At 39.1% G+C, this 16,643-nt stretch overlaps 1 long non-coding RNA gene and 1 other non-coding gene across 2 annotated transcripts in view; both read right to left on the bottom strand.

Annotated features, from left to right (window-relative positions):
• Positions 1-10,626: 10,626 nt before the first annotated feature.
• The window catches only part of LOC116464002 (uncharacterized), a 29,829-nt gene continuing 23,812 nt past the window's right edge, over positions 10,627-16,643 (bottom strand). Inside the window, exon 3 of the long non-coding RNA XR_004246833.2 lies at positions 10,627-10,882. This is a non-coding gene — a long non-coding RNA (uncharacterized LOC116464002). The remainder of the gene's footprint in view (positions 10,883-16,643) is intronic.
• On the bottom strand, positions 12,325-12,383 carry LOC116466173 (U7 small nuclear RNA). Its single transcript, XR_004247417.1, has one exon. It is a non-coding gene; the product is annotated as a U7 small nuclear RNA (small nuclear RNA).

Raw genomic sequence — 16,643 nt, 5'->3', positions numbered from 1 at the left:
GAGTGAAGCTGGAAGCATGGTAGCTCTTCTCTTCAATGACCTGCCCCCATATGCTTCCCAGCGCTGCTTACCTGGACATGAAATGATCAAAATCAGAAGCTGCCTCGGCCTTCCAAGAGAGGAGAAACTGGGCAAAGGACAGAGAATTAATGCAGGCAAAGTGAGATCCTACATCTTTGTGGGACTTGTTTTTTTACTGGGGCTGAAAGAAAGGAAGATGAAGACAATTGTGCTCTGAAAATCATATCACAGAATCTTCTGCACATTTGCTCTGCTTTTGAGTCGGCCAGTGGAATGGAAGAAATGGGATCCTGGGCACAATTATAGCTATCCAGGATTTAATAGTACAGGTATTTTTCCCATGTTGGTCAGAAATTTATTCTCATCATTAATTCAGCTTTTATTTTTGACGAGTGCCCAATGCCCCCATTATTCCTTTAGCAGTCAGTCACTTAACATCTATTGAGCACCTACTATGAACACACCCTTGAAGGAGACTCATGAAGTTTTCAGCGTTTGTGTTGCTCCCAAACTATAGGCTTATGGGCATGTTCACATTCTTAAATATGTATAAAGCCCTAACACCTGTCTTTCCTTGGGGTGTTCACTCACATCTATGTAATAAGTGAAATAAAAGGTACATAAAAGTGAAGCTATGTTAGGATCAATCTTGTGACACTGTGTATGATGTTACTATAAGTATGTGCTTTATACCTCATTATTCACAGTTTCTTGGGACTAGGAAATACCTATGCCAAGGAAGACAGACATTAAACAATTAAGGGACACTAAAAAATCCAAATTAATAAACACTTCTCTGGCACCCACTGTCTGCCAAATATCATGCTAGATTCTGGGCATGCAAAAGTGAATACGTCCCTCCCTCACAGAGTTCATCATCTACCAAAGAAGCTCACATGCTAGTTTTGTATGAACTAATTCTAGTATCTTCATAATAGTGTCTTTATTATTTTTTATTTCAATAGCTTTTGGGGTACATGTGGTTTTTTGTAACATGGATGAATTATATAGTGGTGAATTCTGAGATTTTAGTGTTCCCGTCACCTGGGTAGTATACATTGTACTTATGTGTAGTTTTTTTTTATCCCTAGCCTCCCTCCTACCCTCCTCCTTCTGTGTCTCTAAAGTCCATTATATCACTCTGTATGTCTTTGTGTACTCATAGCTTAGCTCCTACTTATGAGTGAGAACACATGATTTTTGGTTTTCCACTCCCGTGTTACTTCATTTAGAGTAATGGCCTCCAGCTCCATCCAAGTTGCTGCAAAAGACATTATGTTGTTCCTTTTAATGGCTGAGTAGTCTGAGTAGTGTTCCATGGTATATATATGCCACATTTTCTTTATCCACTCATTATAACTGTCTTTATGAAAACAACTGTGCCACATGCAGGGTTAGGAATATTACTATATAACAATAAGCGGTAAACATTAAAATATTGGGATCCAAAAGGCACCAAGGGCACTCTACCTCCCTGTGACACCTGCCATCCTGCTAACTTGCACTGATGTGCGTGTGGCTGGCTTGTGAGTCATTTTCTCTTACTTCCTCACAAGATTTCCTTTCAAACCATGTTCTTCAAGAGGCCGCTCTTCCAGCCACATCCTGACCTTGAATGAAGTCTTCGTAATGAGCTGAATTCCCTCCTTTTACCTGTAAAACACTCTCAAGGTCCATTCATGAAGAACAGAGTCCTCATTGTTCCAAGTTCCACAAGTGATATGATGTTTTTTAAATGGCCAATGAAAAGCTGGAAACTTCTTAGGAGCCCTTGGTAGCCCTGTGGCCTTTCCTTTAGCTAGATTCTCGTCAGGTAGAGAGGATCTTGGTTTATCTACTAACTGAACTTATGCTAAGGTTACTTCAGAGGTATACCTGGGTGTGGTCCACAGCTAACTACTTGGAATTGCAACTCTTATTCATTAAGGCAAGAACCAGAAATCAAACTCTCTTGATGACACTTGGTGGAAAGTCAATTCACCCAGGAAAACTCAGGGACAAACCAGCTACTCTCAGATTAAGGAAGTGGAGAAGAAACTACAAAGCTTCCATACAGCATAGGCTATAGAAGTTTACAAGTATCTCATGTTGCACTAGAGTCTGTAAGATGATTGGAACAACCATCCGTACGTAGGCATAAAACAATATTCTTTTGAATAACAAAATACTTTGGTTTCAATATTTGATAGAGGCAGTTAATGTGAACAGGAAGATGATGTGTTTCAGGATGTTTACTTATTGCAAACACACATTTAAATCAACATTCCCACCCAGGATTCACTGTGTATATGGGTTCAGGTGCATTTTGCTTATGGTGTTGGAAAATTAATCAAAAATTACATTGTCAAAAAGTGGTGAAATTCCATACATTTAGACTATCCATTTCAAAGCCTGCTTCTAACATAGAATAAGCATTTGTGAGCTATTTTAGTGTGGTAGAAATATAATTATAATCCAGAATTCTGCACTTTTATTCTGAAAGAAAAATATCCTAAGCTCTGCTAGTTGAAAATAACTTGTTGTATAGTTCCATGTGTCAGATCTTCTTCAATTACACAGCTGCAGATTATACCTTAGTTCTCCAGAGATGCTATACAGGTTTTGCTGTACAAACAGACTTGCCACGGAGACTGCAATTACCCTGCCGTTTGAGATTTATAGCATATTACTCAATTTTAAGAAATACCAGCAATTTTCAAATATTTTCACATGTAATTAATAACTATAGTACCTCAGCCTTAATTAAATTACAGCTTCTAGTATCATTTTATATGGAAGGCTTTTGTATCTTTACGGATTAATAGCATAAGCTAGGGTACAAAATTCTTGAATTTTATAGTAGTAAATTATAGATAGCTTGCTTTGTGCCTGGAACTGTGTTTCAGTTTTCTTTACTTATATAATTCATGCATTTCTTCTTGACCCACTTTATATTCTTGTCCTTTTAGGGTGCAGGGTTATAATTAAGGATTTCTTGGAGGCCAGATTCTTTGTTCTTTAGCCTGTCTGGCTGTTACTTTGTTTGAAGAATACAATGTTCTCATCATTTCTAGTCTTACCAAGTATATAATTCAGTCCTTGTCTTTGGAAGCCCCAACGCTGTTTTCTGCTAACCTCTAGGATCATTTGGAAGTGGCACGGGGAATATAAAGCACTCTTCCAATTGCAACCCATCTTGTAGCAGGGAGACTCACAATCTAAACTCCATGACAGACTATTTGCGACCTTAAAAACAGAATCAAGATAGCCTTTGTTTACCTGTATTTGGAAATATATTTTGGACTGTACATATAATATTCTCATTGCCCCAAACACACAATTTGGACAGAGTCTTACATTCCTCTTCCAGAATTTTAAAGTTATATAAAAGTTGTAGTGGCTGCATATTCATTTTGAAATCTGCCAGTCAAAAATCATTCACATCTGTGTTTCATGAGTGTTGGGCCAAGCTAGGGTGGAGAGATATTATCTTCATCATTTCAAGTTCTGAATTTTATATGCAGGTTACAGATCAAGTCATAAGGACAAATAAAGTTAATCCATCATTACCACTTGCAGTCCACAGCATTTTCTATTGCATGGACTTAAGTTTCAGGTTATGTACTTACTATAAATAAGAAGAGGATAAGAGCTAACATTTACATGGCATTTCCCAAACATTAATTAATTCAGCAGCAAAATAAATATTATATCTTATGACAGAAAGCTGCCCAAATTTTATAACTAAATTATTTATTACTTGGGAAATGTTTTAGTTGTATGGCAATCAGATAAGCAGAAAAAAAGAGACTACAACACAAGGTGTTCTTATTGTTCATGTTTGCACTGAGATAATTTGATGGGCCTAACTGTTCATAGGGAATACACCTGGTAGCTTAACTTACTCCAGTGATAGTTACACAGCAGTAGGCACACAATGACTAGCTTATAATACTGTTTAAATAAGTTGCAAATAACAAGTCAAGAAAACTATAAATAAAGCATTAGTTAGAGGTAAACAAATGAGAAATGTGGATGAATCTGAGAGTAGGGATTTGCTGAGAAAGGATAAATGATGAGTGCATTTGTTTCCCAGGGCAGTTGTATCAAATCCCCACAAACTCAGTGTTCTCAAACAACACAGATTTATCATCTTACCATTCTGGAGGTCAGAAGTGTGCAGTGGGTCTCACTAGGACGAAATCAAGGTATTGGCTTAACTATATTCTTTTCTGGAGGTTCTAGGGAAAAATGTGATTTTTTTTTCCAACTTTGAAGCCTGCCTATGTTCTTCCATTTCTGGCTCCCTTCCATTTTCAAATTCAGCAAAGGCTGTTCAGGTCTCACATTGTATCACCATAACACTGACTCTTTGGCCTCCCTCGTTCAAATTTAAGGGGCTTTTTATTACATTGGGCCCACTTGGATAAATCCAGGATACGACCCCTATTTTAAAGTTAGCTGGTTAGCAACCTAATTTCACATGCAACCTTAATTCCCTTTGCTAGGTACCCTAACATATTTAGTTTCCAGGATTAGAACATAGACATCTTTGTGGGACCCTTATTCTGCTTATCACAGGAAGGTAACATGATACAGTGATGTGATATAGCAGAGCGCCCACCTCGTAAAGTCAGGACTGGCTCTAACTTGATAAGTATAAGGACCACCTTGATCCAAGCCACAGCTCATGCCTCTGGAGTTTCTACTATAATATAGCTAGAGAGAATTACCCAAGTCAGAAACCTGAACATCATCCTCAATGCCTCTCTTTCCCATCACCTACATCTGATTTTGTTATCAAGATCTGTTAATTTTGCCTCTTAAATATCTCCTGAAATTCTTCCCTTTGTTGCATTTCTTACCTTATCTTCTTAGCTCAGGTTCTCATCAACTTTCACCAGAACAATTGCATTTATCTCCCAGCAGATGTTTGTGTTTAATGTCTGAAGTTAGCCCATCTGTATTTCCCACATAAGCATCAGGGTGAGCTTTCTAAAACACAAGGCTGTTTATGTCATTTTCCTTTAATAATCACGTAACGGCTCCCCATCCTTCATAGGAGAGATTCTCATCTTGAGAGAATCACAATCTTTCTAGAAAGGCATTTTGAGCTACTGAAATGTACATTTTCACCTAGCCCAAGTTTCTAAGATGTTGCTTTAGGGATCATACCCCTTCCCCCCATTGATCAACCATTTGAATACCATTGTGTAAGTATCTGGTACACAAATAAACACAACTATTAGATACAGAGTGATTTTTTTTCTCTCCTTGGTCCCTTAATGCTTGGCTCTATGGGGCTAGTTTTTTCTCTGCTCTTGATGAAAACTCCACCATACCACTGACCTTTGTAATTAATCTTAGGTAATACAAAGTCATAGGATCATCAAATATATATAGCTGGGGAGAATTACACAAGGAGAAACCCAAGGATAATATTCAAAACCCTGTCTTCCTCACTACCTACATCAAATATGTTCATCAAAAGCCTTCAGTTATGCCTCTTAGACATCTCTTGGATTTGTCTAGTTTCATATTACAGGTAAAATGTCCAACTGCACTCAGATTACAGCTATTCTTCTTTTCCTAACTAAGGCCGACTGGTGGAAAGCTTGCAGTTGGGGAAGTAGATGTGGTCAGCCTTTTCATTTTGGACAAGCTCTCCTCTCAAGTTGAAAAGTGTGGTTTCTAATTGTTTTAAGTGTCGTGGAGGAAGGGATATGTGGGCTGGAAATATCCTACTTGACTGGTATATTCAAAAGTTGATTTCATACTCTCAGGACATGGCTGAAGTTAAAAGCCTTCTTCTTCTTGGGTGCTGAAATTGTGGTTCTCTTTAGAAGTCTCAACACTGGGACTTCTAAAGAGTACATGTAGATGTAGAGCGCTCATCTACATTTCCCTTGATGCAGGTGATATACTTTTCTCTGACTCTAGGAATGCTGTATTTTAAGCATTGTTGTGCTGAGGCCTGTTTGCCCCTATGGGTGACCCTGTAATAAAGGAGTTCACATGTAGCCCAAATCTAGTTATGGCAAACACTCTTGCATGCTTTGTGTCAACCAAAGTTGGGAGTCAGGCAACTGAAATATGCGGCCTCCCCTTCCTTCCTCCTGCTTGGAACAGCTAGCCAGCCCCACTCTGATTTTTGAATTTTCCCTATGGGAATCAGACTTCAATCCACTGTGTCACTCCAATAGCAAGGACACCTACCAAGCTGTCGGTCGAAGCTCTCTCATTAGGGTTGAGGTGAGAGGTGAACAGATCCTTTCCCTTGGAGCTGGTGTTTCTCACAGCAGACTAACCCTTGAGTAGCTCTCTCTATAGTCCCCACTAATTCTCTCCACAACTGCTGTCTAAACTCTTATATTCTTCACATGCGTGAGAGGTTTAAGTCTCTAATAAGTACTTTTTAGTTTTCACTTGGTGTGATGGTTAATTTTATGAGTTAACTTGCCTGGGCTACAGGTGCCCAGATATTTGGTCAAACATTCTAGGTGTTTCTGTGCAGGTGTTCTGGAATGAGATCAGCACTGAAAACAATAGGTGGAGGAAAGCAGACTCCCCTCCCTAATGTGGATGGGTTCATCCAGTCAGTGGAAGGTCTGAATAGAACAAAAACACCAACCCTCCCCTGTGTAAGACAGAATTCCTCCTGCCTTGCTTCCTTTGAAACTGGGACATCAGCTTTTTCTTGCCTTTAGACTCAAACTGAAACATTAGTTCTTCTTGGATCTTGAGCCTGCCGGCTCTTGGACAGGCGCTCCACCTTCAGCTATCCTGCATCGCCAGCTTGCTGGCTCTGTCTCTATCCACACACACATCCTATTGGTTCTGTTTTTCTGAAGAACCCTGACTTGGTGATCTATTTCGCAACTCATTTTGGTTTCTAATACTTGTTGCCATATATTCACAGCCAAATTTCCACTTAAACATCCTGCTACACATCTCACACGTAATGAAAAATGTATCTGATTGGAGTGTATTGTGCATGTGGACAGTATAGATGAAGAAAAAAGATAAAAAACCCTTTCTAAATCTACACTGTCAAATACAGTAGTCATGAGTCATGTTGGCTATCTACATTTAAATTTAAAACAATTTAAATAAAATTTAAAAATATTGGGTTACTCTGTGGCACAAGACACATTTCAAATTCTCAATAGTTGCATGTGGCTAGTGGCTACCATACTGCACAGCACAGACATGTTTTCGGTGGGCCAGTTCAGCTTCCTGATTTCACCACACAAAGGAATTTGAAAGTGAGTTCAAATAAAAGTAGACAAAGGAAGCCAAGTGTGGTGACTCACACCTGTAATCCCAGCTCTTTGGGAGGCCGAGGTGGGTAGATCACCTGAGGCCAGGAGTTCGAGACCAGCCTGACCAACATGGAGATAACCCATCTCTACTAAAAATACAAAAATTAGCTGGGTGTGGTAGTGCATGCCTGTAATCTCAGCTACTCAGGAGGCTGAGGCAGGAGAATCACTTGAACCCAGTAGGCAGAGGTTGCAGTGAGCAGACATCGCACCATTGCACTCCAGCCTGGGCAAAAAGAGTGAAACTTTGTCTCAAAAAAGTAAAAAGTAAAAACAAAATAGTTTATTGGAAAGTAAAAGTGCACTCTGACAGCTGATCAGAGCAGGCTGCTCAAAAGTGAGACAGCACCGACTGATGCTGGGGAAACTCCCTTTATGAGAGTCTTACGTGATTTTCATGAAGGGATGGGAATGGGCATCGTTGCTATGCATGTTGTGGGTGGTCTTCTGGACACATATGCACTATTGCTGCCATCCTAGTACATATATCGCATGCCTCCTTAGCATCTTAATTCTCTACCCAGCAGTGTTTTTAACTATTATAATGAGCATAGGTCAGCCCAAAGACATTGATCATGGGCTTCTGTGCTTGCAGAAATTTGGGGACTTTCTCCCCTTCTCTTTTACCAGCTTGTGGCAGGATGTTCTAACCATGAGCCCAGGATGTAGTTTGCGCACTATTGGGTGGTTTGTTCCTCTTTAAGAGAGGCTGTGACCACCTTATCTAACCCACCTCAGACGTAGAAGATTTCCCTCATTGCAGAATGTTGTATTTGGCAGCATTACACTAGATATGTCCAAGTGCATTAGAGAGTACACCAGGCCCTTCCTTCTTCTGACCAAATTGTCATTATTCTCTAGCTTACATCTTCATCTAGGCATACAGAAGAATTTGCCACTTTTTAAACTTCACCCAGGTTGCCTTCTGTCTCTGAAATGCTCTTTCTTCGTTTTTCTTCTTCTTGCTCAACTTCTTATTTCACTGAAGTGTCCTTTATACTGTGGAAATTTCCTTATTTCCAGGAAGAATGAGATAGTTACCTTTGCTCTTCTAATGCCCTGTTTATTCTTCTATGGTTGTGCTTATTTATTATTACATTAAATTTTTATTGTTCATGTCTTTTCCTGGGTGTTCACTGGGTTCTGAGCTTTAAGACAGGGACTATTGCTGACATGTACAGCTCCTGCCACAATATCTGGCCTGAAGAAGATGCTCCACATATTCTTAAATGACTTAGCCAGTGGCAAAGACCCCCACTGGATTAAAAACCACCATGGGATGCATCTACTTCTGGATCAACCAGGAATCTGTTTCTAATATAATTTCCCCACAGTCCATGATTATTCTATTATATTCTCCTATATTATTTAATTCATGATATAGTGTTAGGGGTTGAATTGTGTGTTTTCAAAATTCATATGTTAAAGCTCTAACTTCCAGTACCTCAGACTGACTGTATTTGGAAAGTCTTTAAAAAGATGATTAAGTTAAAATGGGGCCATTAGGGTGGATCCCAAATCCAATCTAACTAGTGTACTTACAAAAGGACATCTGGATACACAGAGAGATGCCAGGGATACACGTGCAGAGGAAATAACCACGTGAAAACACTGCAAGAGGTGGCCAAGGAGGGAGGCCGCAGAAGAAGCCACCCTGCTGCTACCTGGTCGCAGCCCTCCAGCCTCCAGGACTGTGAGAAAATACATTTCTGCTGTATAAGCCACCCAGCTTTTGATATTTGTTATGGTATTCCTACAAAACTGTATGCATAGGAATATATCTGATACAGTCAAGTAATTTTTCAAAATATTAGTATGTATATTAAGATAACATATTTTAAAAATAGAATAATTTTATAAAATTTTAGTACTCAAGAAAATTATTTAACAAAACTATTCTGGTATTTTTTGTGATCTGATGTCATATGTTACAAAGAACATCAACTCTTCCTGGGTCTTGGGCCTCCTGACTTTTGGATAGGAACTATATAACTCATATGTACACATTTCTATATTCAACACTGTAACTAGTATCCATGGCACATATAAACAATGCATTAAGTGAATTGGTGGCATTAAGTGAATGTTGTACTGAGTATACACATTTTTCCTTTCTTTTTAACAGAGCTGGAGAAAAGTGAAAAATGTTGGGTTCCTGTGATAGGATTACCTAAATAGCCCCGGTATTTGTATATACCCAATGTCCGAGCTCCTCATATTGCCTCAAGATAAGCTAAATTTTAGAAAATTTTTTTGGTTAACTATTTCTTCTGTTTATTGGCAACGTGTATTTTATTTATGCTAATTAACTGCCTTTGTCCATCTTTCTTTTTTTAATTTTTAATTTTATTTTACTTTAAGTTCCAGGATACATGTTTATTTAACCAAAAAAAAAAAAGCAAATCCAAAAGACATATTTTTACTTCTGAAAACCTATAGGTATAACTGATTTTTACCTATGCTAGTCATTCTGATGATTTCTCTAACTTCTAGTGAGAAAGTTTTGGGATCTTTTCTAAAATTGTGATCTTCATTTTCTACCACCTGATGCAGAAATAACCACTGTTAGGAAGAGTTCTTTGGCTATCTAATTCAGCTGCATATAGAGGGGCCTCTAAAAGTCCCAGAAATCAGTCACAATAGCTTTCTATCTTGGGAAAAGCTCACATTTGCTTTATAATAACATGCAGAAGTTATCATATTGGTACACAAACCTGAATTCTCTATTTCTCAGCTTTCGATATAAAGAGCTGTATTGAGTTCATTCACCCTGTGGGCTTGCCATTCTATGAGTCTACATGATTGAATTTTCTGTTCCATTGATCTAGCATGGAAAGATGCTGGTAGGAGTCTGGCATAATCACCAAAAGACTGTCCTAAAATTTATATTTTATTACCTTCTTTTTCTATGTCTGGTAACCACCAAATGGCCACCCTAAAGATTGCTTGCTTTCTATACATTTCTATTCACAGTGGAGGAATATATGGACTGAGTGAGGTGTGTGTTTACAAACATATATATATGCTTGTGTGTGTGTGTGTGTGTGTATATATAATTGCATGTGTATTTATTTTTAGAGGCATATATCATAAAACACGTAACTTGTAGTTTATATACTACAGACTCAAACTCATGTAAAGAAGGAGTTGCTTTATATTTGAGTTCATTATCTTATTCCATCCTCACAGAGACTTTATGAAGTAGATACTAGTAATATCTAAGTAATATTCTGGATCCAAGGTCACTATAAAATCAGGCTGGCTGCAATTAAAACAATTCTCTATGGCTTAGCCCAACAAAGGTTAATACTCACCCACAAATACTAATGCAGAATTTCTAGTTGGACAGCTTGGCTCCAAGGGGCTAGATCTGGGCCCCTTCCATTAAGTGACTTTACCCTTTCTAAAACTTTCACTTCCAGATGCACGGACTAAAGAGAGTGGGTTTGGAAAATTTCTTGGAATATTTTAGGTGCATGGTGTGAAAGAGGCTTCTATCACTTCTGGCTGCATTCCAGGGCTTGCTGTCAGTCGGATGGCCAACTCAGCTGCAAGGGGGCCTGGGAAGTAGAGAGACACACACTGTTATATGCACACTGTAATAGTTCCTGGACCCCTCATGCAATCAGTAAGTAGAAAAACCCCAGAGACTATAAAACCTACATTAGAAAATATGTCTTGCAAATTACTTTGAAATCCTGTAGGTGCTTTAGTACAATTCAAGAATATTTCCAAACTTCTTCCTGGAACTTTTTGTTTATCAATTTGTAGATCTTAAAGTATTTCATATAATATAAATTATATATATAATATATATATATATATATTTTTTTTGAGATGGAATTTCACTCTTTTTGCCCAGGCTGGAGTGCAATGTCACGATCTTGGCTCACTGCAACCTCTGCCTCCTGGGTTCAAGCGATTCTCCTGCCTCAGACTCCCTAGTAGCTGGGATTACAGGTGCGTGCCACCAGGCCTGGCTAATTTTTGTATTTTCAGTAGAGACAGGGTTTCACCACATTGGCCAGGCTGGTCTCAAACTCCTGACCTCAGGTGATCCACCCGCCTTGGCCTCCCAAAATGCTGGGATTACAGGCGTGAGCCACTGTGTCCGGCTGGTATTTCATAATTTTGCTGAGACAGCAATAATCAAAAAACAAATGTAACCTTGGCTGGCAAAATCTTCAAGGGTCCCCACTCTTGAAATTGAGAACAACCTTTAATCATGAAGTTAATAGTTAATTGTGCTTTTATAAGATGAAGGTTAACTGATGAGGATAAATGAGCTATGAATGTATTTATTGGTTCTCAAAGCAATGTTGGTATCACCATGAAATTTTTTGGTAAGAAGTTCAGGGAAGTTGTTTATTTGCTATACTAATGCAGGGACTAACAACTGTAATACTCCTGCTGAGTATATCACTGACTAGACCACAAATACCTGACACTAGATTTCATGCTTTATTTATTTATTTATTTTTGATAGGGTCTCACTCTGTTGCCCAGGCTGGAGTGCAGTGGCACAATCATAGGTCACTGCAACCTCAAACTTTTGGGCTCAAATCGTCTTTCCTCCCCCACCTCAGCCTCCCTAGTGGCTAGGACTACAGGTGTCTGCCACCATGCCCAACTAAGTTTTTGGTTTTTTTGTAGCGACAGGGTCTCACTATGTTGCCCAGGCTGGTCTCAAACTCCTGGCCTCAAGCAATCAACTCCCAAAGGGTTGCGATTAAAAGTGTGAGCCACTGGGCCTGGTCTAGGTTTCATACTTTAAATATTGCCTTTATTTTCCTAGTGAATACCATACACTTTCAATTATTGCACTTGTTGCTGGTAATTTACAGAGGACCATCACATTTCACATTACCAGTAACTTGAAAAATTATCAGATTTATAGCAAGTAAAGCATATCATATCTGTCCCAATTGGTGGCTGTGGCCTAGTAGAAGTGACTAGGTTTTTGTTGTTGTTGTTGTTGTTGTTGTTTGGTCTTATTTTTGTGGGAGGTTTTCTGGTAAAAACTAGAAATCCTGCTAGACAAATTCTGAAAGAGCTGCTCTTAACTGTGGTATTAATCTTGGCCTTATTGTTTTTGCTGTGTAATCTTGGGCAAATTATTCTAACTCTGCAAGCCTCAATTTCTTCATCTATAAATTGAGGATGAAAATATCGACCTTTTCTGGAACAGTTCTGTAAGATAATACAGTTAAAGGACTTAGTATGGTTAACTGACATATTGTTCCTCCAAATGTTAACTCTAATAGTAATAAAAACAATCACTGTAAGTGTTATTACTATTATCTTGGTCCCAATTTATTTTTCTTTAAAATGGAAACAATAATATTTGCACTGCCATGAGAAGTAAATGAGCTATATAAAAAATGTGAGATACGCAATAGTCAACCAATTGAAATTGTTTCACTATCCCTTTCTAGCCAAAACAGAACCCAAATTTCTCTCTACATTAGGTTACAGGACCTTTGACACTGATCTAGTAAGTCGTTTAGGCTCATTAACAATCCTTTAGATTCTGAATGTTAAAGACTATTTTTGTAAATTTTCAGTGTTGAATGAGAGATACTTGGTGTTTAGTATTTCTTTGATCAATTTCCATAACTTTCTCCATTTGTGAGTTATTGAGTTGGTTGTATCTGTTATAAACCACTCAAATTGTGAATATATGGATTATCTAGAAGGCAATATGGACTCTTCATGTGTTTACATGGAGTTAGGTTTAGCTGACCCTAAAGCTATGACTTCTCTAATTCTAGAGATAGATTTGCTTCTTGTTTTTTATTGCTTGTACATAGAAGATCTATTGTCTGTTATGAGAGCCATATATACAAATAGGTTCTGATTTATTGAGAATCTTAGGTTTTCTCCATGCCGTATTCAGATTTAGCATTCATGTTATGCTGCCCTGGGTAATGGCCATTGCCATTGCCCAGGGATGTAATTAATAAGCACTCAATCATTTGACAACAGTATTAGACACCCAAGTCAGCAGACTATCAACTACAGCAAGTCACAGGACTACAGGCATTGACAGTTCCTATATCAATTTTAAATCTTCAAAAAGAAGATTTAACTAATGATTTGAAGTAAAGAAAAGAAGTAATGCCTTGGGGAAAATGTCTCCAGACCTGCTGAATTTAAATATAGCTAATGCAATAGTAAACTGATTTTCCCTTCATAATTGGTGGTGTTTTCTACTGAACTGTTGGTTTTGCAGCACTAGATTAAATTGAAATCTTCAGCCATACTGAAGAAAGAAGTAGAGGGTCTGAGTAAGTTCAGCTGCATCTCTGCTTTATTCTTGGAGTAGAGACTGCTCTTGAAAGCAATTCCTGCTGCCTTGACAATTTCCCTTTCTCTTTTGGATTATGGAAATCACTACTACAGTAGACTTGTTATTCTTGTTCTGCATTGCAGTCTTTCTCCCCATCTGTGTTTCTTTCTTAATTAGGATTATCTGCCATCTCTCACTACTAAAAGTTAAGTAAAAGTCATGATTCTCCAGGCTTCTAAGCAGCAACATGATCAGTAAGACCAGCTTCTGGCAGGAAAATGAAATTATTTTTAATGTTAAACAAGGTAACTGCAGGATTCCACCTGCTGCCCAAGTATCACTGGGAACTGATAAAAGATGAAGTCAAGACATTACTCTCTGATCAAATGGATTGCCTTTCAACATAGCTTTTTAAAAAGAATCTCATCCCAAAAGCCACACAGCTGTAAGCCCAAGATGTAGTAAGAAATGAGCCGCTTATAGGAATTGGAGATTAGCAGAGCCTCATTAGGTATCCAGGCAGGATAAGCCACAGAGAGGCAGCTGTATTTTTCTGTGGATGGGCCTGAACCTTAGAACAGATGCATTTTGGGGAAATGCAATTTTATTTTGGGCCACATTTGCCTAAGGAATAAAATGTTCCAAGAGACTCCAAATACCATTTCAGGGAATTTTAATGTACTAACCTAAATTAACTAACTTATTGGGAAAGAGGCTCCGTTCATATTTCTGAGATGTCCAGCCTCAACTCTCAGAAGTGTCTGGAGGAGATATGTATTACTGTAGTGAACTGGGAAGTTGTGGGAGGCTGCATGAATGGGGGCAATCTGGGGAAGATTACATCATGATTCATATCTCTCAGGTGAGGCTGATGCTTACTCTCCTTAAATTGCTACAGTGCAGGAATCAGCATGGTTTTGCCCTTGTAAAGTGAATGAAGACATGCAGAACTATTAATTTTCAGAGGGCTTTCATTTTCTCAACATAAAGACTAGCTTCCTAGGCCAAAATTATGGTCTCTTAACCACATGAAGACCCATGCTTTCCTTAGTAAAGGCAGTATTTAAGGAATGTTGACGAAGGTTCATGTCATGTGCTTGTGTGTGTTTATTTTACAAAACATCAATTTAAATATATAGAGCAGTAATATCTGTCCTAAACAGTATGCACACAGCCCTCATGGACGTCATCTTGCAACCCTACAACAACATTCCTTCTATGGATCAATAATACACTTGGAGAGATGATTTTGATTCAAGTCATTTTCTTGCCTTTGGTTCCTCCTTTTCCAATGTGGTTCAAAGGTACTGCAGCAATGTTGTTGATTACACACACACACACCCCACACACATCGACACCCACACCCACATACGCTCAGAGTCAGTGAGAAAGTCTATGGGTAATCTTGACCTGCAGTGCACTTCTTTCTTTCCCTGTAAATGTTGCCAGGTGATCATACACAACAGGAAAATATTAGAATGTGTAAATTGTAGAGAAAATCCACAGGGTAATCATTAACCTCAGGCAAGCAGCAGGCCTGCCCCTCACATTCTCACATGCAATGCTGATGGAACAGGTAGTATAAGGCAGTTACCGCCATGGTGGAAAGTGGGGAGCACATCTTAGAAGAAACCGTGGTCTGTAATTATTTGGGGGCTGACAGTTGCTGAACAACTTCGATAATGATACCTGACGCACGTCTTAATGCTTTACTCAGGCAGAAAGTAAACTACTTTACAACCAGAGTAGGCACCATAACTCACTGCCAGCTTCCTATTTCATAATTCCTGGCATCAGGTATGGGTGGAACATGCCAGGACTCTGTATTTGTGGTTAACTCTTTAAAAAGTATTTAAATTCTTGAAATAAGTCTTCATGTATAGGTATAATCACTACTTTTTGAATTATGGTAGTTAGGGAGGAGAAGTGACAGGGAGACTTGTAGCCTTAGAAGAATTTGGAGTCCCTCAGAAAAGTGCCCTATAAATTCAAAGGATAATCATCTGGGTCATTTTTGTCATTATTTCCATCTAAACAAGTTTCTAGATGTATGGTTGGACATAAAAATAATCTTGTGGAATGTAGTTCTTGGAGCCATGAGAAATATGGGCAGACCCTGGGAAGAAATAGCATCCTATTTGCGATGTCTTCAGGGCTTGCTGACTCAGAAACTTTCGAAATGCGGAGCACAGGAAAGCTGTGCGAGATCTAAGAACCCTCTTCACTTTGCACAACTGCTTCCTCATATATTTGTGCCATCTGGTTGAACATGATTACTGTGACTACCAAGGAAAATAATACCCCAAATTATCCACTCAGCTTCAGTTGGCAGAACAGAGAAACAAAGCATAAAGAAAATTTGCATTATTTCATTGAGATTACATGTATCAATGCAAGGTGATATGGTTTGGCTGTGTCCCCACGTGTTGTGGGAGGGACCCGTTGGAAGGTAATTGAATCGTGGGGGCAGGTATTTCCCAGGCTGTTCTTGTGATAGTGAATAAGTCTCACAAGAGCTGATGGTTTTAAAAAGGGGAATTTCCCTGCACAAGCTCTCTTCTCTTGTCTGCCGCCATGTGAGACATGCCTTTCACCTTCCGCGGTGACTGAGAGGCCTCCCCAGCCATGTGGAACTGAAAAGTCCATTACCACCTCTTTTTCTTCCCAGTCTCAGGTATGTATCAGCAGCATGAAAACTGACGAATACAGTAAATTGGTACCAGTAGAGTGGGGCACTGCTGTGTGAAGCCCTTGGTGCCCTGCATCCCAGCTGCTCTAGCTGTGACTAAAAGGGGCCAAGGTATAGCTCAAACTGTTGCTTCAGAGGGTGGAAGACCCAAGCCTTGGCTGCTTCTATTGGTGTTGAGCCTGTGGGTGCACAGAAGTCAAGAATTAAGGTTTGGGAACCTCCGCCTAGATATCAGATGTACAGAAACGCCTGGATACCTAGGCAGAAGTTTGCTGCAGGGGCAGGCCCTTATGGAGAGCCTCTGCTAAGGCAGCACAGAAGGGAAATGTGGGTTCAGAGTCCC

The sequence above is a fragment of the Hylobates moloch genome, unplaced genomic scaffold (genome assembly GCF_009828535.3).
Source record: "Hylobates moloch isolate HMO894 unplaced genomic scaffold, HMol_V3 SCAFFOLD_3, whole genome shotgun sequence".
Lineage (NCBI taxonomy): Eukaryota > Metazoa > Chordata > Mammalia > Primates > Hylobatidae > Hylobates > Hylobates moloch.
Note: the sequence above shows the minus strand (reverse complement) of the source record. Positions and strands in the feature narration are given on the sequence as shown.